The sequence below is a fragment of the Cryptomeria japonica genome, chromosome 3 (assembly GCF_030272615.1).
Source record: "Cryptomeria japonica chromosome 3, Sugi_1.0, whole genome shotgun sequence".
In the NCBI taxonomy this organism is placed as follows: domain Eukaryota; kingdom Viridiplantae; phylum Streptophyta; class Pinopsida; order Cupressales; family Cupressaceae; genus Cryptomeria; species Cryptomeria japonica.
In genome coordinates, this window is record NC_081407.1 from 642,927,266 (window position 1) to 642,954,317 (window position 27,052).

Genomic DNA, 27,052 nt, shown 5'->3' on the forward strand with positions numbered 1-27,052 from the left:
AGATCCTGCTTCCATACTTTAATTATGTTTTCTCAAAGGACAATCCTAAAAATCCATGCATTGCAAACAACTTTTTACACCTTTGTTGGTTGTGGTGGCGTCGCAGATAGTTTACATCAATAAATGAAGAATATGCCAATGCTTTTAATGCAGCAGTAGAAGTCTATCTCTTATTCAATATCTCTAGTGAAGCCCCCATGATCTTTTGTTGGAGTAGAATTTGTTATATTCTAGAAAGGGTCTTGTCCTTTGTTGATGGGATATTCATCTACCTCAAGCAATAACTATTCTTTTCTCCAACAAGAAGTGGAACTAAATGAAGATCTAGCACCATGAAATGAATCCTCAAAAGGATTACTATAGCTAGTTTTGGTAGATAATGATCTGGGTAAAATACTAATGTGGCTTTACGAAACATTATGTACTAGCTTAGCATACTCTAACAACTTTGGTGCGACATGCTACATCCAATTAAGTCTCCATCGGTATCTCTATTGTGTTTATGGATTAGCATTCAATGTACTCTTTTTATACATAGATTTTACTTTCAACTGAGGAGGTTTGTATGTACTTACTTGTCTTTTGATTGTATCCCTATTTCAAGAATTTCTTCTATCAACAAATCATTTGTTGCAAGTTGTACAAGTGGAAGCTTGAAAATGCCTTCCATGCTAGCCTTGTTGATACGTTCAACACCATCTTGTGCAACAAATCTTTAGAACTCAATTTTTCCGAATTGAAGAGTGAGTAGTAGGGACAATCTAGGACACTTATAGAGGTTTTGCAAGAGAGATAAATAGACCTAAATATTATGGCTTAATAATGATCAATAGGTAAATAGATAAGAAACTCTCAATATCAAAATGACTTTCTCAATTGTCTTTACTAGAAATGGATTAATCTGCTAATAATGGCTTTATGACTGTATGTCAACTTTAGACTCAATCCAAGAAGAGCTAGAACTAATATGTGATATCTGGATTTATGATCTTTATAATATAACAATCCCATAATTATGTTTCCACACATCTATACCACAATACAAACATCATGCTAGTGTTCAGCCATAACAATTTATATCCTTATTATAGAATGTGAAATATGCACATAACTATGAATAAAGATTAAGAAAAACAAAGAAAGATGCTGATTGCAAACATAAATGACTAATGGACAAGAATTGAATTCATTGTAGATAGTTTTGAATATCAAATTCACTTATTTGTGTGCATTTAGTAACTCATGTACTAGTGGCCAACCATTTATCTCTTTCATAAATTAAACACTTATTAATAAAATTAAATGGTTGAGTAATTATGTTGTAGTTGAAATTGAAAATAAAATATTTTATTTTAGGATAGCTCACACTATTCCCTATCATATTTTAGACTCTCGGTTTTGTTAGTAGTGGTTTGATGTCTTTGGAGCTGATCATTGCATTTCTTTAGTTACGTTTGCTAGCATACTCCCACCCTGTGCCAAAATGGGAGCTTTGGAATAGGGTATGGACATCCATCAAAGCATAAAAGATAGAAGAATTTTGTCAGATGTAGTTGCAACTGCTCTGTTAGCATGTATGCAAAATGTGGAAGCATAGACAAGGCATGGGAACTGTTTGATGGATTGTCTCAAAGAAATGTGGTTTCCTGGACTGCAATGATTGTCGGATATGCATAAAATGGATTTGTTGAGAAGGCTTTAGAAACTTTCAAGCAAATGCAATCAGCAGGTGTAAAGCCAAATTCCACGACCATTTGTACTATCCTCTCTACCTGTGCCAAAATGGGAGATTTAGAACAAGGTATGGACATTCATCAAAGTATAAAGCATAGAGGAATTTTGTCAGATGTTGTAGTTGCAACTGCCCTGGTAGACATGTATGCAAAATGTGGAAGCATAGACAAGGCACATGAACTGTTTGATAGAATGCCTGAAAGAAATGTTGTCTTGTGGATTGCAACGATTGCTGGATTTGCACAAAATGGATCTGTTGAAAAGGATTTAGACACTTTCAAGCAAATGAAATTGGAAGGCATAAAGCTAAATTCCACAACCTTTGCTAGCATCCTCCCTGCCTATGCCAAAATGGGAGCTTTGGAACAGGTTATGTACATCCATCAAAGCATAATGGATAGAGGGATTTTTTTAGGTGTTGTACTTGCAAATTCCCTGCTTGATATGAATGCAAAATGTGGAAACATGGACAAGGCTCATGAATTGTTTGATATGATGCCGCAAAGAGATGTGATCTCATGTGAACAATCAACATGCACGTATATGGGAGGAAGGGATTGCTGCTACAAAATTGAATGCTCACTCCTCAATCATAGTTCTATGGTTTTACAAGATTAAACTAGGGTAATTAACCACCACATGTATATTTTTTGCAACATGAAATTAAAAACTAGGGCAATTTGAATCTACCTCTTGCTCGAGATTGCAAGCAATGCCACAAATGCCTTCAATGCGAGTTTGATGTTCTTGGGGGTTGAAGTCACCATGGAAGCCTACACGGGAAATTTGCAATACAAATGAATTCCCCTCTTCTTTTTTTTTAAGATAATGGCCATTTTCGTCAGAATTACGAAGAACTCGAGCACTTTTTTGGAAAAAAGAAACTTCTCATTGCTAATGCCTCCTTCGTAGAAACCAAATGGGAAATTTTCATTGGAATTATGACGAATGTGGGCATTTTTAAAAAAAAATATCAAATTTTGCCACAATATACCTTCTCCGTCTGAATCCTTAGTCGAAAATCTAGTCCAAATGTATTAGTGTGTTTATACTTTAAGTCTGTTTAGAATTCTGACCAAATTTGTTGATGGTATTGAAAAGATCCAAAATTCCTTTCTCTAGTCAGGGATTGAGGAGAGGAAAAGGATATCTATGATATCTTGGGACAAAGTTTGTAGACCTAAAAATTTGGGTGGCCTTGGTCTCAGAAACATAAAAACCATTAATAAAGCCCTTCTCGCCAAACAAATCTGGAGATTGTTTGTAAAAAATAGTGAATGGAATTCAATCTGGCGAGCCAAAGATATGCAACCTCAGACATCTCTTATTGATTTTTTTAATTCCTATGATGCCCCTTCTGGTTCTGCTATTTGGAACAATTTTTTGGTAGAAAAGTTAAGTTTTAGGAGGATTCTTGGTTATTGGAGACCCCCCTCTCCAATAAGGTTTATTTTTCTCCCTTTACCTCTGAGTGTAAGGCTAGATTTGGTACCAAGGTGGCTGATTATTTGAGGGATAACAACTAGGTGAATCTGAGTTTCATAGACTCAGCCCTCAACCCTGTTATGTTTCTACTTAATTTTGTTTTGATTAACCCTCTTCTTGAAGATAAAATCATTTTGGCAGGAACTTCCTTTGGTAGTTATTCGGTCTCCTCTATTGTTCTGTTGCTATCCCAATCTCTTGAACCTCCCCCTTTCTAGTCTAAAGACTAGATTAGTGGTCTTACTCCCAAGATCAATATATTTTTTTGGATCTTTCTGCAAAATAAAATCCTCACCACTAATAATATTTGCAAAAGAGGCTTCCATCTTCCCAATAGGTGCTACCTTTTCCATAATGAGGAAGAGAATGTTGACCATATAGCTATCCAATGTCCCTTCTCCCATGCTATTTGGTCGCAGATTTTGCAGCTTTGGAACTTGAATTGGGTCTTTCCTGCTTCTATTCAAGAATGTTTCACTAGTTGGAGATGTCTTTCATTGAACAAATCCATCAAATTTATATGGGACCTCAACCTGCCTCGTGTGATTTGGGGAATTTGGAAAGAAAGGAACAACAAGATTTTTCAGAGACTCCTACTCCTCTCCTAAACTTGTGTCTACTAAAATTATGCAAACAATTATGTAAAATTTGAAAGCTGATGGAAAGTCTCTTCTTTTCAGGACCAAGGATGATTCAGACCTCTTCAAAAACTGGAATGTTTATGCTTCCATACACAGAGATGACAAGGAAAATAAGAGAGAAAGTAGTAAGTGGTCTTTTCCTCCATCTGGTTGGATCAAAGCTAATTTTTATGAGGCAGCCAAGGCGAACCCAGGGTTAGTTGGGTTTGGGGGAGTGATAATAAATAAGGTTGGCTATTGTATTATGGCGGTGGAAATCCCCATGGGATCACAGACTAACCACTTAGCCGAGGCCATGGCTTCTTACCAAACCTTTTCCATTGTTAAATCATTGGGATTTAGTAAAGTCCGGCTCGAGGGAGATTCTAATAGTATTGTTCAATGCCTAAAGGGTCTATCCTCCCCATCATGGACCATAAAAAATATCATATCTCAAGGTAAGGAGATAATTAAGTCTTTCACATAGTGTGTTGTATCTCACAATTATAGAGAAACCAACACTATGGCTGACTGGGCGACCAACATGGCTATCTGTGTTGATCACATGATGAGTTGGAGAGGTGAGCTAAATCCTCCTCATGATGCTCATGCCTTCCTCATTTATGATAGGTTGCATGGTTATGAGGGAGTGATAAGGAATAATGACAACATAATTATCAATGAAAAATGTCATAATGAATTGAAAAGAGTGACGCTCGAAGATTGAGCTGGCGTTTAATGCAAACAAGACTCTATACGCTTTGTGGGTGTCCATTTCTATTTTTAAGACCTTCCTACTCTACACTTTGATCTTTGTTTTTGCCCTATTTTGCATTGTAAAGGATAGGAATAATGTGGTACCTGACGCCATGGGAGATAACATGAAAAGGATTGAGCCACTCTCCTATGATGAATGGAAAGATAAGTTGAAGTCATAGGCTATTTTTGAAATGACAAAGATGATAGGGTATATGTAGAGAATTGTTGGGACAACCCCACCATTACCAAAATTTTCAAGAAGAATTGGAAAGCTGAAAAAATTACCATAGGAGGAAGAAAGGTTGAAATTGACAAAGGGATGATTGCAAAGTCACTGGCATGCCAATGGGAGGCAAAAAGTTTTACAAAGATATAAATCTTACAGAGGTTTCTATCGAGTGATTCCCGAAGGAGGAGTTTGAGAAAACCAAGTTGGTGAAATCCGGCAAGACCTACTACTTACCGAAGGTGATTAAGAAGGTATGGAGATGGGTTCTCTTTGCTATCATGCAATATGTTACTCTTGATGGTAGATACTCTCCTGTATATGGTTATCACTTTGTGCTTTTGAATCATTTTCACCATAAAGATCTAGTGTCTATACCCTTTTATCTGTTTATCTCTCTTAACACTAGCATTAAGGATTTTAGGGCTAATCTGGATAGTAAATCTCCCATGGATGAAGGGTTAATGTTGCTTTTATACAACCATGTCAAGGCCTCCTCTATGCAACATTCTATAACTGAGCTTTCAGATTCAGATGATGAGTATGAGAACTTAGACGATAGTGAAGACAAGGGGTCTGATACTGAGTGGGAAGATGATGGTGATAGGATTACCTTTGCTAAAGGTTCTAGCAAGGGGAAGGACAAAGATATGGCTTCTCAATCTGGAAAAAAGAAAGCTGAAAAAGGGGTTAAAGGAAAAAGGAGTAAGGTTTAGGAGGAGGACAATTGGCTTGAAGATGATGAAGAGGATGATGAGGGGATGAAGACTGAGAGTGATTATGTTACCCCACTACCTAAGAAGAAAAATAAGCGAAGCCCTATCATCACTGATATCAACCCAGATAAAGGGAATGATTTTCTAAATGTCCAACCCAATCCTCTGGACCCCAATAAAAGGACAAATTATGTTGAGGAAGATAGGAAGACGAAGAAGGAAGGTTATACTATGCCTCCCAATGATAAAACTACTAGTGCTAACATGGAGACCCTAGATAATACTCCTCCTCAGATCAACATTAATTGCAGAAACTCTCATTTTACCATGTTGAATATTGCAATGAGTGGGATGATAGACTTCTGCAAGGTTATTGATTAGGTCTATTCGAAGATGGATAGTTTGAAGAACAAGCAGGAGGATTCATCGAGGAAAGTGGATACCTTAGAAGCTGTTGGAACGGGTAAGATCAGTACCCTACCTAACTACTTGAATGAATTGACAAAATCCATCAGTGATGCAGAGGCTATCACTGGTGCATATGGCTCTCAATTTAAGGTTGTGGAGGCTATATTCAATTATCTAGAGAAACAAGTACTTAATCATGAGAACACCCTAAAGAAAATTGGTAAACAAAGACAAAAAATTCTAAAAGCCTCTACTGATAGCTTCAGTGTGATGATTAGCAAACTGGAATAGATCCATCAAGAAAAAACACAATTGATACTATCGAGGATAAGGTTCTGAATCTTAAAGCGGGGACTACTGGTCATGGCAGAAGAACTCAAGCAAGTACTAGGTGTGTGTGTGAAAAAGTGAACCTGTAGCTACAAGCACAACACTTCAATTAAGTCATTATATGCATGGTTAGTAATCAATAATCAATAGAAATAAACCATAGCAAAGCGACCCATTGCCTTCTAAATGATGCGAGTATAAGATTTCTCTTAGTTTGTTATAAGCAATACTAGTGACTAGACTACACCAAGATAAAGGATTTAATCTATATGATATTAAGCTATATGGATGCAAGATAAATGAATAATTCAAGCAATAATAACCAATTCAAGCAACAATGGATGCAAGCAATAATGAATGTAAAATGGATGCAAGTAAAAAAAAATGCACAATGATTTGAATGACTCCAGAGTGAAATTAGCGTGATAATAATCTCCAAGCGTGTTCTCAAAAATCTCTGGGGTGAATTGGAATGAGAGCTGAAGACTGAATTTATAGAAAATTACAAAAAGCTCAATTTAGGATAAATTGAAAATAATTGAGAAATTAGATTGAGTTAACCTTGAGATAGATTCCAATTATAGTTTAATTGAAATGCATTCAAATTAGAAGTCCAAGTTGCATTGGAGAATAATAATAAATTAATTCCATGCATTTGTGATAAAAATAGATAATTCTTTAATTTAATCAAGAAAAGAGTCTTTTCAATGCAACTGAACTTCTTTTTCTGAAAAGCTTTGAGTTCCAATTTTAGAGAATAATTCCATAATTCAATTAAATTGCTTTTTTGATTTCAAGTTATAAATTTAGAAAAAGAAATAATATCTCAAGTTTGATTTCTCTCTTAATTCAATTCTTTTTTTTGTTTGTTTGTTTCAATTCAACTTTTTGTAATAAATTAATTCATCTTTTGTAATAAATTAATCCTTTCGCATGATTGAATGGCAAATTTATTATTTTAATTAAATATGCAAGTATATTTAATAAATTAAAATGGAATAATTGATCAAAATGATATTCTTGGAATAATTCAATTAATTCAATAAATATTTAATTAATATTGGGTAATTGATTTTGCCATGTAATTTTTGATAATTAAAGAATTAATAACATGCTCAAGATTGATTTAATTGCCTTTTGGTTAGGACCTTGGTGATGTTGTTGAGATTAGGGGCCCATGGTTTAGATGACCAATTTTAGGGTATTACATTTGCCCCTCTTTGAATTAGTGTGCGAGCAGCACGTTGGTTCAAAGAATGTGTGATGTCTAGGAGATGTCAGTTCTAAACTTGATTGATCACGAACTAGATGAAAGCAAGGTATTATCTTGGTTCGAAGCGACAAAGATAAATGAAGTTTGATTAAAGTGATACCGATCCTAAACTTGATTGAACTGAGGAACGATAGAAAACAAAGATACCGAACTTGAACTTGATTGATCAAGAAGCAGATCTTACTGATCTAGAACTTGATTGATCTTAGATACAGTGAATGATGATAAAAATCGATCTTGAACTTGATTGATCAAGACACGATGAGTGAAGAATAAACCATTTAGGTTGATCAAGAAATGAACACTGAACACCTGCTCAGATTTAGAGTGATCAAAGAAACTCTTTAAACTTTTGATTGAGTTTAAATGAATAATCAGTTTGATTTGAAGCGATGAAACTGATTAATGTTAAGAGATTAATTCAGATGAAAGATAAATATCAGCTTGATTTGAAGCAATGAAACTGATATGCCCCTAGCGACTGATTCATTTAGATGATCGAGAGATCTCAACTTGATGTGAAGCGATGAAGTTGAGATGTCCCTTAACGATAAGGATTGATTTTCTTTAATTGAAGAGATTTTGCTTGAGTTTTGATGAAGATTTGAAAAATTTCTTGACATTTTGAAGAATGTGAAGTCATAAGGTCACAAGTATGCCCCCTCGGGAGCAAAATCGAAAGATAGCGAGGGTAGTTGATTTTAGGCAATTGTGCGATGAGTAGTCATTTGAGCACAAATTGATTCTGAGGATTTTTCTAAAAATTTTGGCGTTGATTGATGAGAAATTGAGCGTAGAGTTGATTGTAATGTTGAGCATGGAATGAAATTGAATTAAGATTCAGTGTTTGAAATTGAGCGCAATTTGAAGAAAAAAATGAGCATTTGATGAAAAAAAAAGCGCTAAGTGGTCAAAATTGTGAAATTGACTAGAAAGACGATCTCGAATTTCAATTTCAATCTCGAAAATGGAACTAGTGCAGGCACATTAGGTTTTAGGCTATATATAGAACGAAAGTGTCATTTTCAATTCATTTTAACCCTCCAAGTTTGAAAATTAAAAAAGCCTTCTGCAAAGAAAAAAGGTGGTCCCTACTCATCAGCATCGATTTGAGCACCAGAGATGTCACAATCGACCCCGAAACTACGAGCCAGTAGTAATTGATCAATCATTAGCCTCTTTATGTTTCCAATTTTGAATTTTTTTGTTTATTTTTCATGTTTTTGATGAGTTTTGGGTCGGGTTTCTCGGTTTATCATGCGAGACAGGATCCTATCTTGTAGTAGAAACTGGCAATTTTTCTTTCATCGTTTAAGACCATTAGATTTGTCATACGAGAGCAACCCTTGTGTCATACGACAGGTTGGCTAGGAGACCATTTTGTCGTGTGATGTCCGATAAAGTGTCATTTGAGGCTGTTTTCTCGTACGAGAGCTATTTCGGACTCGTACGAGATGCTGTCTAACTGTGTTTTGTCATTCAGAAAACAGTGACCATTTTTTAAAGTGTAAACATGAAATTTTGGTTTTGCATTTGACTTATTTGGATTTGCGTGATGTTTAACTTCTCTTGTAGGATTATATGGAATGTTTTCTGATGTTTCATTGTTGGATTGTTGTAGGTTTGCTTACCTCCTATGCTCTTCAGATGTGTATATCTACCCATGATGGCTTTAGTTCAAGATTTGTCAGAGGTTGAGTAGGCCCATATTGATATGTGTGGCTTTACTCACCTGATGTATTTACCTGATATCCGTGTGAACCACGAGATGCTCATAGCGTTGGTAGAGTGATTTCATTCAGAGCATAACACTTTTCATTTGCTAGTTGGGGAGTTGACCATCACTCTCGAGGATGTGTACAAGATCCTTTGTATCCCTTTTGCTAAGGATAAGGTGGACTATGATACCGCATTGTTACCTGTACTACAGGCACTAAGGAACATATTCAGGGATCCAGATATCTTGACTCATTCTATGAGTTGGGATATATTGATGGGTAGGTATAGTGAGGAGTATCCACTGGCATGTGTCCTAGCAGGTTTTATTGGGTGCTTTTTGATCCCAGACCAAGGGCAGTAGGGTTTTCAAAGCGGATGGGGCTGGATGCTCGAGCGATTGATAGAGTCCCTTAGAGACTTGGCTGGGGTTCTTTTTTACTGGCCCACATGTATCGAGAGATGCATGACATCATTTATAGAGAGGGGCGGAGAATGGCTGCTGGATTTGATGTTTCTTGAGCCGGTTTGGAAGAACTAGCTCCTTGGCGGGTAACTTTCTTTTGAGATCTGGTCAGAGCTTTTGCATATTGTGATTCATTTGGTTTATCTTGAACTATAATCACATTGCAATTTTTTGAGTGTGAAGGTTCAGTCATGTTGATAATGTTGTCCTGGCTGGCATAAGCATAATTTACCTTGGCACCTCCTTTGGTCTTTGAGGAATCACCTTGTTCATAAGTAGACAAAGGGTCTTTAAATGCTTTATGATTAGCATTAGTTGGATGATTCCCAACAACAACTTTACCAACGTCTATGAGATCCTGAATCTCATGTTTTAGCTTCATGCAATTGTTTATGTTATGACCCTTATTCCGATGGAAGTCACAATATTCATTTTCTCTCCACCATCTTGGTTTGACATCTGGATCATATGGTCTGGATTTATCTAGTAGTGTTATCAAGTTGTTTTCCAATAGAGTTTTGAAAGCCGACTCATGATTCTTCAAGAGGAGTAAAATCTTGCTTAGGTTTGGAAAGCCCAGGCTTTTCTTTGAACCATTCCTTTGTTTTCTTTGGCGGATTTTCTGCTGCAATCTTAGTAGCTTTAAGTGCTTGTGTACCACTAGCCAGGTTGAATATTGTTGATTTTGAGTTGGTTTTGATAGTGTCTACTACTCCATCATTAACAACATTGTTGTTGTTGTCTTTGGCAAATTTCCAATACTTGTTCTTCTCTTTAGAGCTAGATCCTGTTTGTGTTTCTTTCCAAGGTATGATATCCCCCTTCTTTATGAGCACATCTTCCATTCAAATGGCATTATCTACCATTTTGTTAAATGATGGGTGTACTTGCATTTGTATGCTATATTTCAGTTCGGGGACCAAGTTATTGACAAATATATCCATTTTCTTAGAGTCTGGAATAGGTCGTGGGTACCTAGAGAACATCCTTCTCCAGTGTTGGAGAAAAGTAAGAAGAGGTTCCCCTGTTTTCTATTGAGTATTACAAAGATCGATCATAGTCACAGGATGTCGAATGTTGTATGAGTATTGTTGTAAAAATAGTTGGATTAGTTCTTCGAATGTTTTTATTCGTTTGGGTAGACTTGAGAACCATTCCATTGCTTGACCCCCTAAACTCCTTGGGAAGAGATGCATGAGGTACATTTGATCATGCATGAATTCCATACAAGCAGCACTAAATTCCCTAACATGATCTTGAGGATCTAAGGTACCATCATATTTATCAAATTTTGGGATTTCCACTCGTGATGGGAATGGAGGCATGTGTAAATTCTTGTCAAATGGAAAGGGACATATTGTTTCCAGAGAATATTGTTTTGTGGACTTGTCCTTATTCTTCAGCTCTGTGAGCTCTGTCCGCAAAGCTAGTAACTGTTTGTGTACCATGATTATAGGTGAGTCTTCCCTTTTGGTAATAAGTGTCTGAACATCATATCCAATAGGAAGTTTAGTACCTTGATTTGCTAGTTCTAAGAAATAGTCTTCCTTTTCTTGGGTCATGATAGTTTTCATCATTTTTCTAAAGTCTTTGTCTTTCTAATAGTCAAGGATTTCTTTTTCTAGAGGTTCAACAACTTCATCAATCTCACTTGATGATGATGAGTCATTATGATTTTCAGGAATATTACGGTCATTTTTGTTTCCATCGTTGTATTTTGTCTCATGTATAGTGGGAGATTTCGGTTCATCAAAAATCGGTCTGCCTGATGACGATGGCATGTCAGTGAGGGGATCCTTCACATAGAATGAATTATCTTGATAAGTGAAGGTTTGTCCTTTGCCCTTGGCTTGTTTCTTACAAGAACTCCTAGTTTGAATAGGCATTTTTATGGATTAGTGTGACCTAGAGTTGTTTTTGATGTAGAGGTCAAGATTAATTTCAATGCTAGTTTGTTCGGTTTAAATATTGTTTGAGAGAAACAACTAAGATTTAGTCTAGTTTCAGGAAAGATCTATCCTATATAAGATGTTTACCTAGGTTGATTCTAAAATAGTAACTAAGATTTAGTCTGATTCAGGAACGATATATCCTATGTAAGACATTATCTAAGTGACTTGAGTTTGATAGGTAGTTGATTGAACTAGCTGAGAGGTGATCAACCAAATCGTGCAATGCAAATGGCGAAGGTACACTGTCTTGATCTATTTATGCTCAGAAAAATGATAACCAGTATTATGTTCATTGTAGACTGTGTTTTTGGCAATTCTTAATGTTTTGTCTGATAAAACTAGAGACTCGTACGACTGGGTTTTCTGAACCGGATGACAATTTAGTAGTTACAAGATGATAGAAGTTCTATTTCATATGAGTTGTTGCCTTGTACCGTACGACTGATGCGCATGTGCAGGACGACAAAAGACTGAGGTCAATTCTGCCTCGTACGAGATAGAACATAGTGCAGGATGATGGATGATTTAGACTCATACGACATAGAATCAGCTACAGGATGATAATTGAGTAGATTCGTATGACACAGGACTGGTGTAGCACGATAATTTAGTAGACTCGTACAACTTTTCACAGGGCAGAGACTAAAATTTTGAGTTTTCTGACTGCTGAGTATGACAACTAGGTATGACAAATCTTTAGATGGACTAATTTTTGAGAAGGATATACTAGTTTCTGACACAGACAGAGTTTCGAATTTAGATGGACTAGTTTCTAACACGTACAGAGTTTCGACTTAGGATGGACTAGTTTCTGACACGGACAGAGTTTCAACTTAAGATGGACTAGTTTCTAACACGGACAGAGTTTCGACTTAGGATGGACTAGTTTCTAAGACAGATAAGGTTTTGACTTAGGATGGACTAGTTTCTGACATAGAAAGAGTTTTGACTCACTGAGTTGTTTCTAGTCTTCATTGATTTTTGGTATTTTAGTTTTTGTTTCACGGATGAAAAACACAGAAAACAAGTAGTATTTATAGTGATTCCAATCACAGCATGCAAACCCTAAGGAATTTGGTAAGGAAAGAAAACCTTTGCTTGTAGACTCAGGTACACACCCAATAGCTAATCAGAATATGACCGCTGAGACTCACGCAATGGATTCTCAACACCGTATTATCCAACTCCAAATGCTAATGGGGGCACGAAATGACAAGTATCTTGGGAGAGTTACTATCTCTCTTGCACAAAGATTATCCCCCTTTCGGAGATGAACCGGGTAGCTTTTAATTTTAAATTGGATTTAGTTAGGGATCCATTCAGCACGTCGAGGTATAAACTCAATTAAGAGGTCTCCCATCCTTGAAAACCAAGGTTTAATATACCCGAAGGTACGGAGGAGAGCTATTCGTGAGCACTGCCATTGACTTGATTTTCATCAAATCACATTTATTTTATAGTGTGTTGGAGTACTTGGCATCTAGCCATTCCCCTCACACCGGCCATATCGGCTTTAAGAGTTTTTGAACCCCTCGGGAGGGCAGGCCTGCTAAAGATGTACAAATCTCAAACAAAGAAAAAGCTTCAAGGGTCTGGATTTTTGATTGTCTAGAAAAAGACAAGAGCATACTCTCCTACCTCTCAGAATCTTCTAAAAGCACAAAATACAGATTTGTTCTTTAACCAAATAGCAAGTTAGGTTCCTAACAAAGAATTTAAAGAATACACAATGTTTAGTTGATTCTCCTTCAGGCAACCTGCAAAGACAGCAAATCAGTAGTCATATTGTCTTTGTACGACAAGCGTTCTGCAAAAAAATAGTTAGGCTGTGAAAAATTATGAGACAAACAGATAAACAGTCAGGGTCAGTCGTCAGAATAATAAAAAAATGATAAAATCATGAAATTTGCCTTTTTACCAGAGAATACAGAATCGTACGACAAAGTCTTGACTCGTACGAGACAGGATTCAGTATCGCACGAAAGAAGATTACTGATGATGTCTACTCGTACGACACAAGATTTATGTTCATACGACAGAAGATATGCTCGTACGACAGGATATGGAAATTCATGCAACACCTCTTGTTTATCATTCAAGCCTGTGGGAATTGTCGTACGAGATGTACGGACGAAAAACCCAAAAAATTGAAAAACCTGAAAAAATAACAAAAATAAAAAAAAATCAATCTTGGAGGCCAAAAAAGAAGTAGTCTTCGGCCCCACGGTGGGTGCCAGAAATGTGTGTGTGAAAAAGTGAACCTGTAGCTACAAGCACAACACTTCAATTAAGTCATTATATGCATGGTTAGTAATCAATAATCAATAAAAATAAACCATAGCAAAGCGACCCATTGCCTTCTAAATGATGCGAGTATAAGATTTTTCTTAGTTTGTTATAAGCAATACCGGTGACTAGACTACACCAAGATGAAGGATTTAATCTATATGATATTAAGCTATATGGATGCAAGATCAATGAATAATTCAAGCAATAATGGATGCAAGCAATAATGAATGTAAAATGGATGCAAGTAAAAAAAAAAAGCACAATGATTTCAATGACTCCAGAGTGAAATTAGCGTGATAATAATCTCCAAGCATGTTCTCAAAAATCTCTGGGGTGAATTGGAATGAGAGCTGAAGACTGAATTTATAGAGAATTATGAAAATCTCAATTTAGGATTAATTGAAAATAATTGAGAAATTAGATTGAGTTAACCTTGAGATAGATTCCAATTATAGTTTAATTGAAATGCATTCAAATTAGAAGTACAAGTTGCATTGGAGAATAATAATAAATTAATTCCATGCATTTGTGATAAAAATAGATAATTATTTAATTTAATCAAGAAAAGAGTCTTTTCAATGCAACTGAACTTCTTTTTCTGAAAAACTTTGAGTTCCAATTTGAGGGAATAATTCCATAATTCAATTAAATTGTTTTTCTGATTTCAAGTTCTAAATTTACAAAAAAGAAATAATATCTCAAGTTTGATTTCTCTCTTAATTCAATTCTTTATTTATTTATTTTTGTTTCAATTCAACTTTTTGTAATAAATTAATTCATCGTTTGTAATAAATTAATCCTTTCGCATGATTGAATGGCAAATTTATTAATTTAATTAAATATGCAACGATATTTAATAAATTAAAATGGGATAATTGATCAAAATGATATTCTTGGAATAATTCAATTAATTAAATAAATATTTAATTAATATTGGGTAATTGATTTTGCCATGTGATTTTTAATAATTAAAGAATTAATAACGTGCTCAAGATTGATTTAATTGCGTTTTGGTTAGGACCTTGGTGATGTTGTCGAGATTAGGGGCCCATGGTTTAGATGACCAATTTTAGGGTATTACACTAGGAAGATGACCCATCATGCCAAGGAGCTAGAGGAACTAAAGAGCGTCGTTGCCTCTATGGTCCAACTGGAGCAAGAAGCGACAAAGCTTATCATAAAACTTTCTTAGGGTTTGTTACTTATGGTTGTCCCTTAGATATTTTTGTGTTGTCACTTTGCCTTTTTTGGCTTCTTGATAGCTTTTTGTCTTTGCCAGCTGTCTCTTTTTGTGTTATGCTCTATCTAGCTAGTCTTTAATGTCTTATCTTATGATTATCTTTCTGTAAAAGGGTTTCAGGGCCCCTTCAAAACCTACTTTTCACTTAATAAAAAATATTACTAATATTTATATTTATATTAATACAAACCAAATTAATTTTAAACATTAATAAACTATATATCAATTAATTAATAATCACAACTCATCAAAGCATCCCAACATAGGATAACACAAAATACCGCATAACAACCAACAAGGGAACTCTACCCAAAACTCTATAACTTAAAAGACACCAACTAATCCTAGAGTGTGTGATAGGGTATCATGCCACCATCGATCAAGTTTCCATTCATATTAAAGAAATGCTTAGCCTTATGAAAACAAGTGGAGTCGATGTCTAGTACCTGCATTCTTGCACAACACCAATGTCTATACAATAAAAACATATATGTTGCATATAATTATAAAATAATCAAATAGGTGAAATAGAATTACAACATCACACCCTTCTCACAAATCAGTGGTATAACATTGTCTCTTTCACGAATACAACGATAACAGAATTATAGCAATCCTAACATCAACATATCCCATAAGGGATAAAATAGGGTTAGCACAAAACATGATATATCATAAGAAAATATAAATCTCCACAACATATAATTAGTTCTCACAAATATCCAACATCTGTCCAATCATCATAATAATCCTAAATTATTCAGCATCCACATAAGACGATAATATGCCAAATGTCAATATGCAATGTCTAAAATCAAACTATAAGCATATGAAACATAATAGAGTCATAAGTATCAATTAAAGGAATCATAATAAGTCTAAATTAAATCTATAAAGCCTATCGATGCACAAAAAAATGATGAACCGAGGAGGGGCGCTACAAAACTATAATTAAAATTTTAAATAGTTTTCATCAATTATCATGATAATCATGTCCAAATATAAGTCTCAAATCTGGGGTGAACCAAACCTATTTTATTCAATATCTCTAAATTAGATGATCAACAATAAGCTCAACTCCACATTGAATACAAAAAATGGATTTGCAGTTCTCATTATTTTTTACTATTTGAGATTTTACACAAGCACAAACTTCCTTTTTCTTAGATCCAAATATCCTTTCACAAATAATCAATTTTTAATCTTTAGATAAAATTTATGGCCATTAATAATTTAATAACAAAGAAACAATTTAGAATATTTATTAATTTATTAAAATAATTATTTTAAAAGAACTAAAAGGAACTAATTTATGTAATAAATTAAAGAAATGCATTATTTTGAGGAATTAAAGAAATCACTAATTTATAATTTTTTTAATACATTATGTAATAAATCACATTAAAAATACATTATTCTTAACAATTAAAGAAATCACAAGTACACCACTTTTTTTATTATACACATTAATAAATGCATTGAATTACTTATTAAAAGCATTTGAATGCTTAATACATGTCTATTGTTGTAATATATTTATCCCCCTCTTTTAAATCTCCAATGATAATTTATGTTATTTTACGAGTATTAGAAGTATGCTACAAAGTTAAAATATTTTTAGGATACCATGGAGTGGGGTTGAGGCACTGCAGTTGAAATAAAAAATTAATAAAAAAGGAGGAGACTATTACGGATCTTGCTGCTTCAATCAGTGTCAGACAGAGAGTTTGTAGTTTTCATTCCATTTTCTTTTTCTTCTCCTTTTTCGCAATTTCCCTTGTTTTCTTTAATCAACACCTAATTTAATTTAAAAAAGATAAATGAATTTAGTAAATCTCATACAATTGTCATCAAAGAATAACATGAATATACTAAAAAAAAATCCCCATCAAAAACTAATAGAAAACTAAATGAAATTATATAATGAAGCATTCCTCTATAGTAATATAGGGCACTTTATTCTATTTACTTTTTGAGGATATTGAGACATCATTTATTAAGTTGTATTTTCTTCTTTTCTAAAACACAATTTTGGTGGAAGCCTATGTTATGTAACTGATTTCCAGTGTCCTAAATTTGATGACTTTATGTTTTTGCTTAGGATGTTTTTCTCTTAATTGAATCAAAACATGAATAGTTATATAGGATGAGAGAATCAGTAAGTGGGCTACAAAATAAATGAGATTAAGAAATTGAACTACTTTTCCTAAATAATCATAGCTAGCAATTGCACCTTGGTGTGCAATGGGTATGTTGAAAAAGTGTAGAAAGACAACTGGAATTTTTTAAAGTTTTTTTGGCATGCAAATGATGTTGTATGTGCAATGAAGGTCTCAATAGAGATTTTATAGCTTCAAATGAATCATGTATCCATTTATAGTGATCCAACAATGACTAAAATGAAATCTTTGAATCAAATAAGGAGGGATATGAAGATTCATATAGGAAGAGATAAAGTGAGATAGGAGAGAGGGAGAGAATGAGAGAGGGAGAAATGGAAAGATAAATATAGAGATTTGAAGTGATATATTGAGAGAGTTATAAGGGTAGATAGAGGTGGAGAGATAACAAGATAGATATAGAGGAAAAGATAGAAGAATAAATATGTAGAGATAAAGATACAGAAGTAAAGGAAATAGATATATAGGTCTAGGAAGAGGGAGAGGGAGAGAGTGAAAGACATGTATGGATAGACAAAGGGAGACATGTCTAGAGATAGAGGCTACGATAAGAAGATAGAGTGATAGATGAAGAGGAAAACTAGATAGAAAGATAGAGAGAGGTAGAGGGAGAGATAAAGATATAAATAGGTAGGAAGAGATAGAGATAGATATTGGTAGGATCATGTGTGTGTGTGTGTGTGTGGGGGGGAGAGAGAGAGAGAGAGAGAGAGAGAGAGAGAGAGAGAGAGAGAGAGAGAGAGAGAGAGAGAGAGAGAGAGAGAGAGAGAAGGAGTTATAGAGAGAGGAGGAGAGGGGGAGAGATAGAGAGCCAAAAAAAGAGAAGTAGAGATAGAGATATAAAAGGGGAGATAAAGAGAGGGAGAGGGAAAGAGAGAAAGATAGAGATATATCAGAAGAGTAAGGGAGTGGTGGTAGAGTTAGAAAGATAAATACGGGAATAATGAGGGAGCGAAGTTGGGAGAGATGGGGAGATAGAGAGAGGAAGGGAGAGAGATATGTAGAGAGGGGAGAGAGTGGGGGAGAGATAGGTAAAATGATAGAGGGAAGAGGGAGGAGAGAGGCAAAGAGATAGGTAGAGCGAGAGAGAGAAGAGGGGGAGAGGGAGAAGAAAAGGGGGAGAGAGGGAGATATAGCTTAATATATAGAGAGGGACAGGGAGTGGGAGAGGGAGATATATAGATAGAGGGAAATGTAGAGAGAGAGAGAGAGAGAGAGAGAGAGAGAGAGAGAGAGAGAGAGAGAGAGAGAGAGGTAGATAAATATATGGATAGAAAAAGATAGAGAGAGGAGTGAGAGGGAGAAATAGAGATACAAATATTTAGTAGGAGATGAAGAGAGAAAGAGAGAGACAGGATTGATATATATATATATATATATATATATATATATATATAGAGAGAGAGAGAGAGAGAGAGAGTTATTGTTTCAAAATAAATCATTGATAATTGGATTTTCTTGGGATTTGGTTCAAAATTAGACATATTGCATAAATGGTCTCAAAAAATAAAAGAATTTGAATGTTCTAGGCCTCACGTCGAAGATCAACTTAAACTTATAAATGAGTATTACTTTATTGTGAAATATTTTATTTGAGGTATTTATACTTGCAGTTGTTTCGTAGCATGTAGGTAAAAAAAATTTAAATTCAAAGTAAACAAGAAATTATTTAGAACAAATAAATTAAAGAGAAAAGGTGGGAAGCCAGTAATTATAGGAGTAAACTTTGATTTCTAGAAATAGTGAATACAGAGGAGTAAGAAAAAGACACTTTATATTCAAATTGATCTCCTTATACCACTGCTAGTCTACTACAATTTTTGACAAGAATACCAATAGTTGTGCACCCTAACTTTTCACTTCTCAAAATCCTTTGTGGAAATTTCAAATCACTCTGGTTTTTTTTACAGCAGCTTACTTGGCAAGTCCATTTCTTATAACTAAGGTTTCAGGGCCACATCATTAAATATGATGCCACATCAACATGATTTTTGCCAAGGTGTCCAAAATAGCCCAAAAAAAAAGTGAGACCAATAGGTGTGCAAAAGGGCCCCAATACTTGTGCAGTTGATGTGGCATCACATGATTGGTTACTTTTCACAACAAATGGTATATTTTATTCAATTATTGGTACTTATCATACAACTATTGGTGCAATGTTGTACAAAAGTTGGACATTAAATCAACAAGTATGGGGATATTAAATCAACAACTTCTATCACAAGAATTGGAACGCACTCAAATACTGGGTCTTTTCCCCTACATTATCCTCAAATATGATGTGGAGATTCAGGTTCCCATGTTAATTTAGGGGCTGTTATTCACGATATTAAAAGAATTACATATTTGAACCCAATAGAGTTGTGTGGTGTAAGAGGAACATTGACAACTTTGTAGAGTCCAAAGTGAAATTCTACTCTATTGGGAATCGAGGCGACGATCATTAATCCATAAGGGTCAGTGGAAGAAGATGGGTCCACTTTTTGGCCAAAAAGTGGAAGTGTTTTTCCTGATTTTTCAAGTTCTGTCTCATTTGAGATTAAATTTTGAAACACTTAGAGATTGAATCTTGGAAAAAGTCAGCAATATAAAAGATAGCCCTCTAAGTCTACTTTCCAAATATGTAATTTATTTTAATACCCACTTAATAGAAAATAACTTTTTGAATGGAGTTCTAAAGACTATGTTTTGAAAATTGTTGTTTCAGGACCATACCATGCATGTGTACGAGCCACACTTTTTGACACAATTAAAATTATTTTCTCAAACCATTTTGGGAAATGATTTGCAACAGACTGAAGATTGATGAGAATATTTTTTTGTATTTTTTTTAAAATATTTTTTTTAATTAATTTTTTAATGACCGTAATTATCTTTTTTAAAATTTGATGTGTACGGCCCACATAATTTGACGTAAACTTAATATTTTTGAATTTTTTTTTTTAAATAGAAAAGAATTTTGTGTAGATTGATGACATATAATGTTTTTTTCAAAATTCGTTAAAATAAAAAAAGTTATTAAATTAACAAAATTAGTTAATATTTCAAGTTTATGGACCCGACTTAGTATAAATTTAATGAAAAATAGTTAAAATAATCAATTTTTTTTTTTAAATTACATATTTATAATCTAGACAGTATAATCTGAAATGGGTTTTAATTCCATATAAAAATTCTCTAATTAGAGGCATGTAAACTATTTCAGAAGTTCATATTTGTGCTTTCGCTCTTGGAGATTTGAATTTGTAGGTCCATGTCTCGGGTGTGGCCGTCCCGAGCCTATCTCGGACCTAATCCCAAGGCAAGTGGCGGGTTGTGGAATCAACTTTCACAAAACAAGGGCCTGTTTAGAATGGGGGCGCGTTCCTAAAATTACCATCATTGTCCAAAAATGATAAAATGTGCCTAAAAAATTGGATTTGAAAACAGGGGCCCATTTTTTAAAAACGGGACCCAGTCTCGTTTTCAAGCAGACCCCCGTTTGAGAATAAAACGGGGGCCCGTTTAGTTTCGCCTTAAGCCTCCGTTTCTTTTTGCCTCGAGGCCCAAAGCAAAAATGGGCCCCCGTTTCTAAGAGAGCGTTTTCCAACGCATGAACTTCCGCCAATTTGTGACCCACCTTGCACTTACCCATAACCAAATCAAGACAAGTTTAAGTCTTCACCTCTCACCTCAAAAACAAATCTTATTATATATTCAAATACAATAGAACGACACTAAAATGAGTAGAGAAAATGTCAGCGGGAAGATGCCAAGTTTATATCCAATGGTCTGTGTTTATTACTACTGGCACAGATAATAGCAACGTAGGAGTCAATTGTGTGGATATTGGTTTCTTTTCGACAAATTAAATAACAAACAATGGACGGTCAATATTTATTCCATCGTCTCCCATTCCTTGATTTCAGAAGTTAACTCAAATACTTCAAATAGGATACGTTTCGACCTAAATATTCTTAAACTTTTCCTTTTAAACAATGTTTAAACTTTTTTTGGAAAGACATATAAGTCTTTTCTTAGAAAAAAGAAGAGTTGGCTTATATATTTTTATTTAAAAAATTGATAATTTAATCAAATAATTAAATTTTATTCTATTATTCTACACACTTTAATACATTATTTGAAATATATTTTATTATAGACGTAACCAATACATCTCCTTTTGATAAAAAAGTTTGCAATATCATGGATTGGAAGGCAACAAGCTAACCTAGAGTATTAGCTCTGAATTGAACTATAATGCATAAACAGTAACTAAACAATTTGATGCATAAACAACTATAATGCATTAGGGTTTCCCTCTTATTTTAAAGAATCTGCCAATGATACGTCAGTCTTCAAATATTTTCACATGGGTTCAGTCCTTTATTTGTTAGGCCTCTGGACCTCATAAACCTTTTATCTGAGACCTTGGAGAGCGTTCCTCTTTCACACGACAGTCTGCCTGGCACCTTACAAGTCGTTCATAGGAAAAAATAAGTGACGTTTTCAAGCGGACAGTTTTGTGGAGAAATTAGTGGTAACAGGGAAGCGAACGCTTTAAGTGGGCTAAGGAAATAGAGTACGATGCAGAATGGGTTCGGTCCTTTATTTCTCAGGCCTATCTACCTCATAAACTTTTTGTCTGATACCTCGGAGGCCGCGCCTCTTTCACTTGACAGTCCACCTGACACTTCAGAGGGGTCACAAGGAAATAGAATATAATTTCAAATGGGAATGACTTAAGTTTGGAACACATTCAGTTTACACCACTTTTAAACTTAAAAGTGTCATTTAAAATTGATTAATATTTTTTAGACCTAATATGTTGCTTAATGTATATGATTTAAGACTGATCTATAAAATATTGTATATGTTGTATTCATGAAATCCGGATTCAAAAATATAACATAAATGTGGAGGAGAGCCATGAACCATATCAGAGCACTGCATATGGATAGCGACGAGCTTGTGGGAAGACACTGGAAGGGAAGACATCACAAACAAAAAAGAAATGCCAAATATTGTCTCAGTATGCACACCTTACATTCAAGGCCGACAGAACCAGGTTTGTGCTTGCCTTTTGTTTAGCTATTTCTCTCCAAGCTCGTTAGCAGATGCTACATCTGATATTATCTTAGATTCATAGCAGCTGTAAACCTTTTGTAATCTATTGTTTCTGTTTTGATATGTTTTTTCAACAAATAGACAAGCCTATAAAAAATGGGTCTATTTCAAGATCATGTGGGTGTATGAAGAATGCGTTTTTTTTTTTGTTTTTCTGTCCTGTATTGTAGGTTCTGATAGCGTGAATGATTCATCCCTACCGATGCTGCATACTAGATCACAAATGATGAATCAAGTGTGGATGGAAAACCAAGGGTAAACCTGGTCTGATTTGTGACCACCTGGATAGAGCCTGAGTGTAATAGACTCATCATGGCGTCCATTAACAAGGCTAAATTCTATAACCAAAGCAGCTTGACGAGAACAGTATTTGGATTGACGCCGTTCGTCTCAGACATGCTTCTGTCCTTTGAGCCACTGTTAATTTTTTCTTTTTGTTATTTTGGTTCGATTTAAAAAAAAATTATTTTTTTTATATTGATCAGTTCTTTGAGATTTGAATTTTAGACTTTTCATGTAAGAGGCTTGCAGCTAACTGGCATCATCCTCCAATTCAAATTTTTTTAATCTTGGCATAGTAGTTAAAGTGACAAGGGTATTTCCATTTGTGTATGTTTAGGTTTGATAAGATTTATAGTCTATATTGTTTAAGTCTCACGGATTTTGTAATAATTTAGACAAAATGGTTAGTTGCATTGGATCTAAATTTCATTGGTCTAATTCCATTCTACAATTGTGCAAAAAAATATTCTAGAGTATAGTACAATTATAAAAAAATTAATAATTATTATTTTTAAATAAGGTTCAAATCTGTGAGCATATTCGATCAATGATGGTACAAGTCTTGCAATCACAATGGTCTCGCAATGATCCAGCAAGGGTCACAACAATAACACTACCACTTAACCAACAAACTATGAAAAGAACCCAAAAATTAAAAAACAACATTAACACTACCACTTAACCAACAAACTATGAAAAGAACCCAAAAATTAAAAAACAACAATAACACTACCACTTAACCAACAAACTATGGAAAGAACCCAAAAATTAAAAAACAACATTAACACTATGATCCGAATTATGGATTCGGATGACAACATCTGAGTGAGAACCTGCGGTATTGTAAATTCTGTTTACAAGAACCAGAAATCATAGAATTGAAGCAAGCCAAAAAGTAATCTATTTCATTCGAAAATCCAACATATAGAAGTTCATGAGATTCCAAGGGTTACAGACCTCTTGAGAATCGAAGCCCAATAGTCACATTTGTTTATTACATAATAAAATCTAAAAACTATGAAATTTTCAAAAAACTATATGAAAATTTATCGTAACTTCAACTAGACATAACTTTCTACTCAGGACTCAAAACTACGAGCCGTTGGTCTCGTTGGAAAGGTCTCCAAGAGATGTAGACCTTCAAAATTGAAAAATACTAACATATAGATAAACTAAACTAAAAGAATATAATTCAAAAAAATTTCTGATCACACTACCACTTAACCAAAAAACTATGGAAAGAACCCAAAAATAAAAAAATAGGGGAAAAACCACTTTACTGTTCATGTTCCAATAACTATTCACACCTTGCACACCCAGTCACCCAATTACTTACTTTAAAGAAACCAATAAAAAACTAAAAGCGTATTAATAGATTTCACATGTACCAATAGCCACCCATTTTTTAGCATTTTTGGATCATAATTGGTCCATTTGTCCATTTATATTGGTACCCATAGCGTAGGACTATTGGGGCATTTATTTATAAGTATTGGTAATATTACTTGTGCATGGTTATTGGGGCATCTTTAAGTAGGGCTACACTTTGAAATGTGTACTTTTTGACCCTTGCACACATAACAATTCCCATAGGGGAAGAGAACTAGTAGCCATCATAGCTAACTTCGTGCACCCACAGATCTTAAACGGTACATCGGATTTTGAATTTTTATTTTAGTTGTCTTCATATGTCACTTAATTGCCTATAGCTATTGATTTGGCTTTTGGGTAGTAACGATGCATGTTGTGGAATCAGTTATGCACACAAAGGTCAAAAAGTACACATTTCAAAGTGTCGCCTGATACCTAACTAAATATGTTCTAGTAACCGTCAACTCAAAATCACTAGTACTTCTTGACAAATTTCCCAATAGTGGTGCACACATGTTCCAATAGTGGTACACAAATGGGACAAATGTTCCAATAGTTGTGCACAAATGGGCCAATTAATTACAAAAAATGATTGGCTATTGGTACAAAAAAATTTATTAATGGTGTTTTCACTATAATGGCTATTGGGGGGTCAACATGACAATAAGGTGATGATTATTGGAACTATATTATATATTGGTGCTCTTCCCCTAGTGTGCATCGTTACTACCGAGAAGCCAAAACAATATCTTTAGGTTATTAACTTGCATGTAGAGACAATAAAAAAAACATCAAAATTCACTGTAATGTTTAGAATTTAGATACACAAAGTTAGCTATAATGACCATTGGTATGCTTCCCCTAAATTAGATATAATTTCAATATATAGTTTATGACAGTAATATTTTAATTGACATAAAAGAGTATAAGTCTAGCTTTCTTTAAAATGTCATTGTATATATATATACATATATATGCTCACAAACAAAATATTAAATGGGGCATATGAAGAATAATTATTATTTATTTAGAAAAAAGTAAAATTTGTAGCTTCTCGCAAAATTGTTATCAATATAAAAACGTTAGTTTCATAAAAAAAAAGAGATGTAAATCACTCCCAATATCTTATTGTCTTAAATTAGTGGTCATTTTATTCTTTGTACTATTCACTATTTTGAAATTTGTTGAAGACAACTTTATCCATTGGCTACAAATTTTAATATTCTATTTTTAAATATATATAATAATTACATAATAAAAAGTTATATTTTAAATTTCATACTCAAAACAAGAATAGCAAAATTTGAGGTTATTTCCTTCTTACCACGTATTTCACTAACTTCTATGATTTGTTGTACAATATAGGTGAAATTTTGACTAGTTTTCATTATGTGAGTAATTAATGTCTCTAACTTGCAACTCCATTATCATTTTTGTTAGAAAAGGAAAAAAAGACATACATTTCAACTCATTGTATATGACAAAGATACATACACTCAAATTCAAAATCTCTCAAATTCATCAACATAGATTGTGGAAACTTCAATGTCTTTAATAGAACAAAAGAATTGAAATAAGATGAAATAAATTCTCTATTTAGGAAATGACTTTGACTTTGTGAAGGAATAATCAAATGAATTGACATATTACTTTTTTTTCATTGGCATAATAAATAATATTTGACAAATTTTAAAATAAATCACACACTTCTATATTAATGTATCTTTGATTGAATTTAATTCCATTTGAAGCAAAAACAAAAAGCATGCAAGGTAGCTCATCGAAATAAATTAAATTGACTACATGGCCTTGATAGATTATGATGAATCCTAAGATCTAAATTGTGTATGGCCATGCTTACTAAATTGATAGAACTAAATTGTGATAAAACTAACACAATAGCCTTAGTAAGTATGGCCTTGACACTTGAATCCTAATTATTCCACTTGTGATAAAACTAACACAATAACTTTATCAAGGCCATACTTACTAGGGTTTCTTATTGTTCAAGCATAGGAGAAATATTTTTAAAATCCATTATCAGTCATGAAAAGAGCAAATTTTACATTATTAATTTATATTCTTTTTCTCATTTTTTTAATTACACAAAGATATTGTTTTGATGATATTACTATTCTTCCAAAATATAGTGCTATTGATTATTGGAATTTGTAGATTGATGTCAACTTTAACATTGAGTTGCATATAATTTTGATTAGATTATGCTTATCTTTTTCTAAATTTCATCAAATAAATGAATTTGCATCTATTTTTCTCTATTGTTACCCCTTCCACATTATCGAGGAGTTGGATGATGCTACACAAATTTACTTTTCCCCACAAATAAGAAATGTATTTTCTCTTGCATTGTATTACTTATTATATGGTGTAAGATCAACAATATTACTCGGTGCTAAAGTGGTTAATTACTAGAAAGATTAAAAGTGGGTGGACCTCAGCTCAATTGATCCCAAACTAGAGCAGGTAAACTTAATGATCAACCATGCTATCTTAAATACCAGAAGCGAAGACCACATGGTGTGGAGAGGGACATCTTCAGGGACTTATTCGGTCTCTTTTGCTATCCTTTTGCTGGCTAAATCCCAAGACCCTACTCCTTGCTGGGCTAAGGCTTAGTATCTAGGTTTGATTCCTGAGATCAATATATTTTTGTGGATCATTTTGCAAAATAAGATTCTTACTATTGATAATTTAAGAAAGAGGGGCTTTTGTATGCCTAACATATGCTATCTTTGTCTTAATAATGAGGAATTTGTGAACCATATTTGTATACACTGTCCTTTTGTTTTACCTATTTGGGGGATGTTTTTTCAAATTTGGGGCTTGAATTGGGTCTTCCCCGAGGAGATTCAAGATTGTTTCAGAAGTTGGCAATATT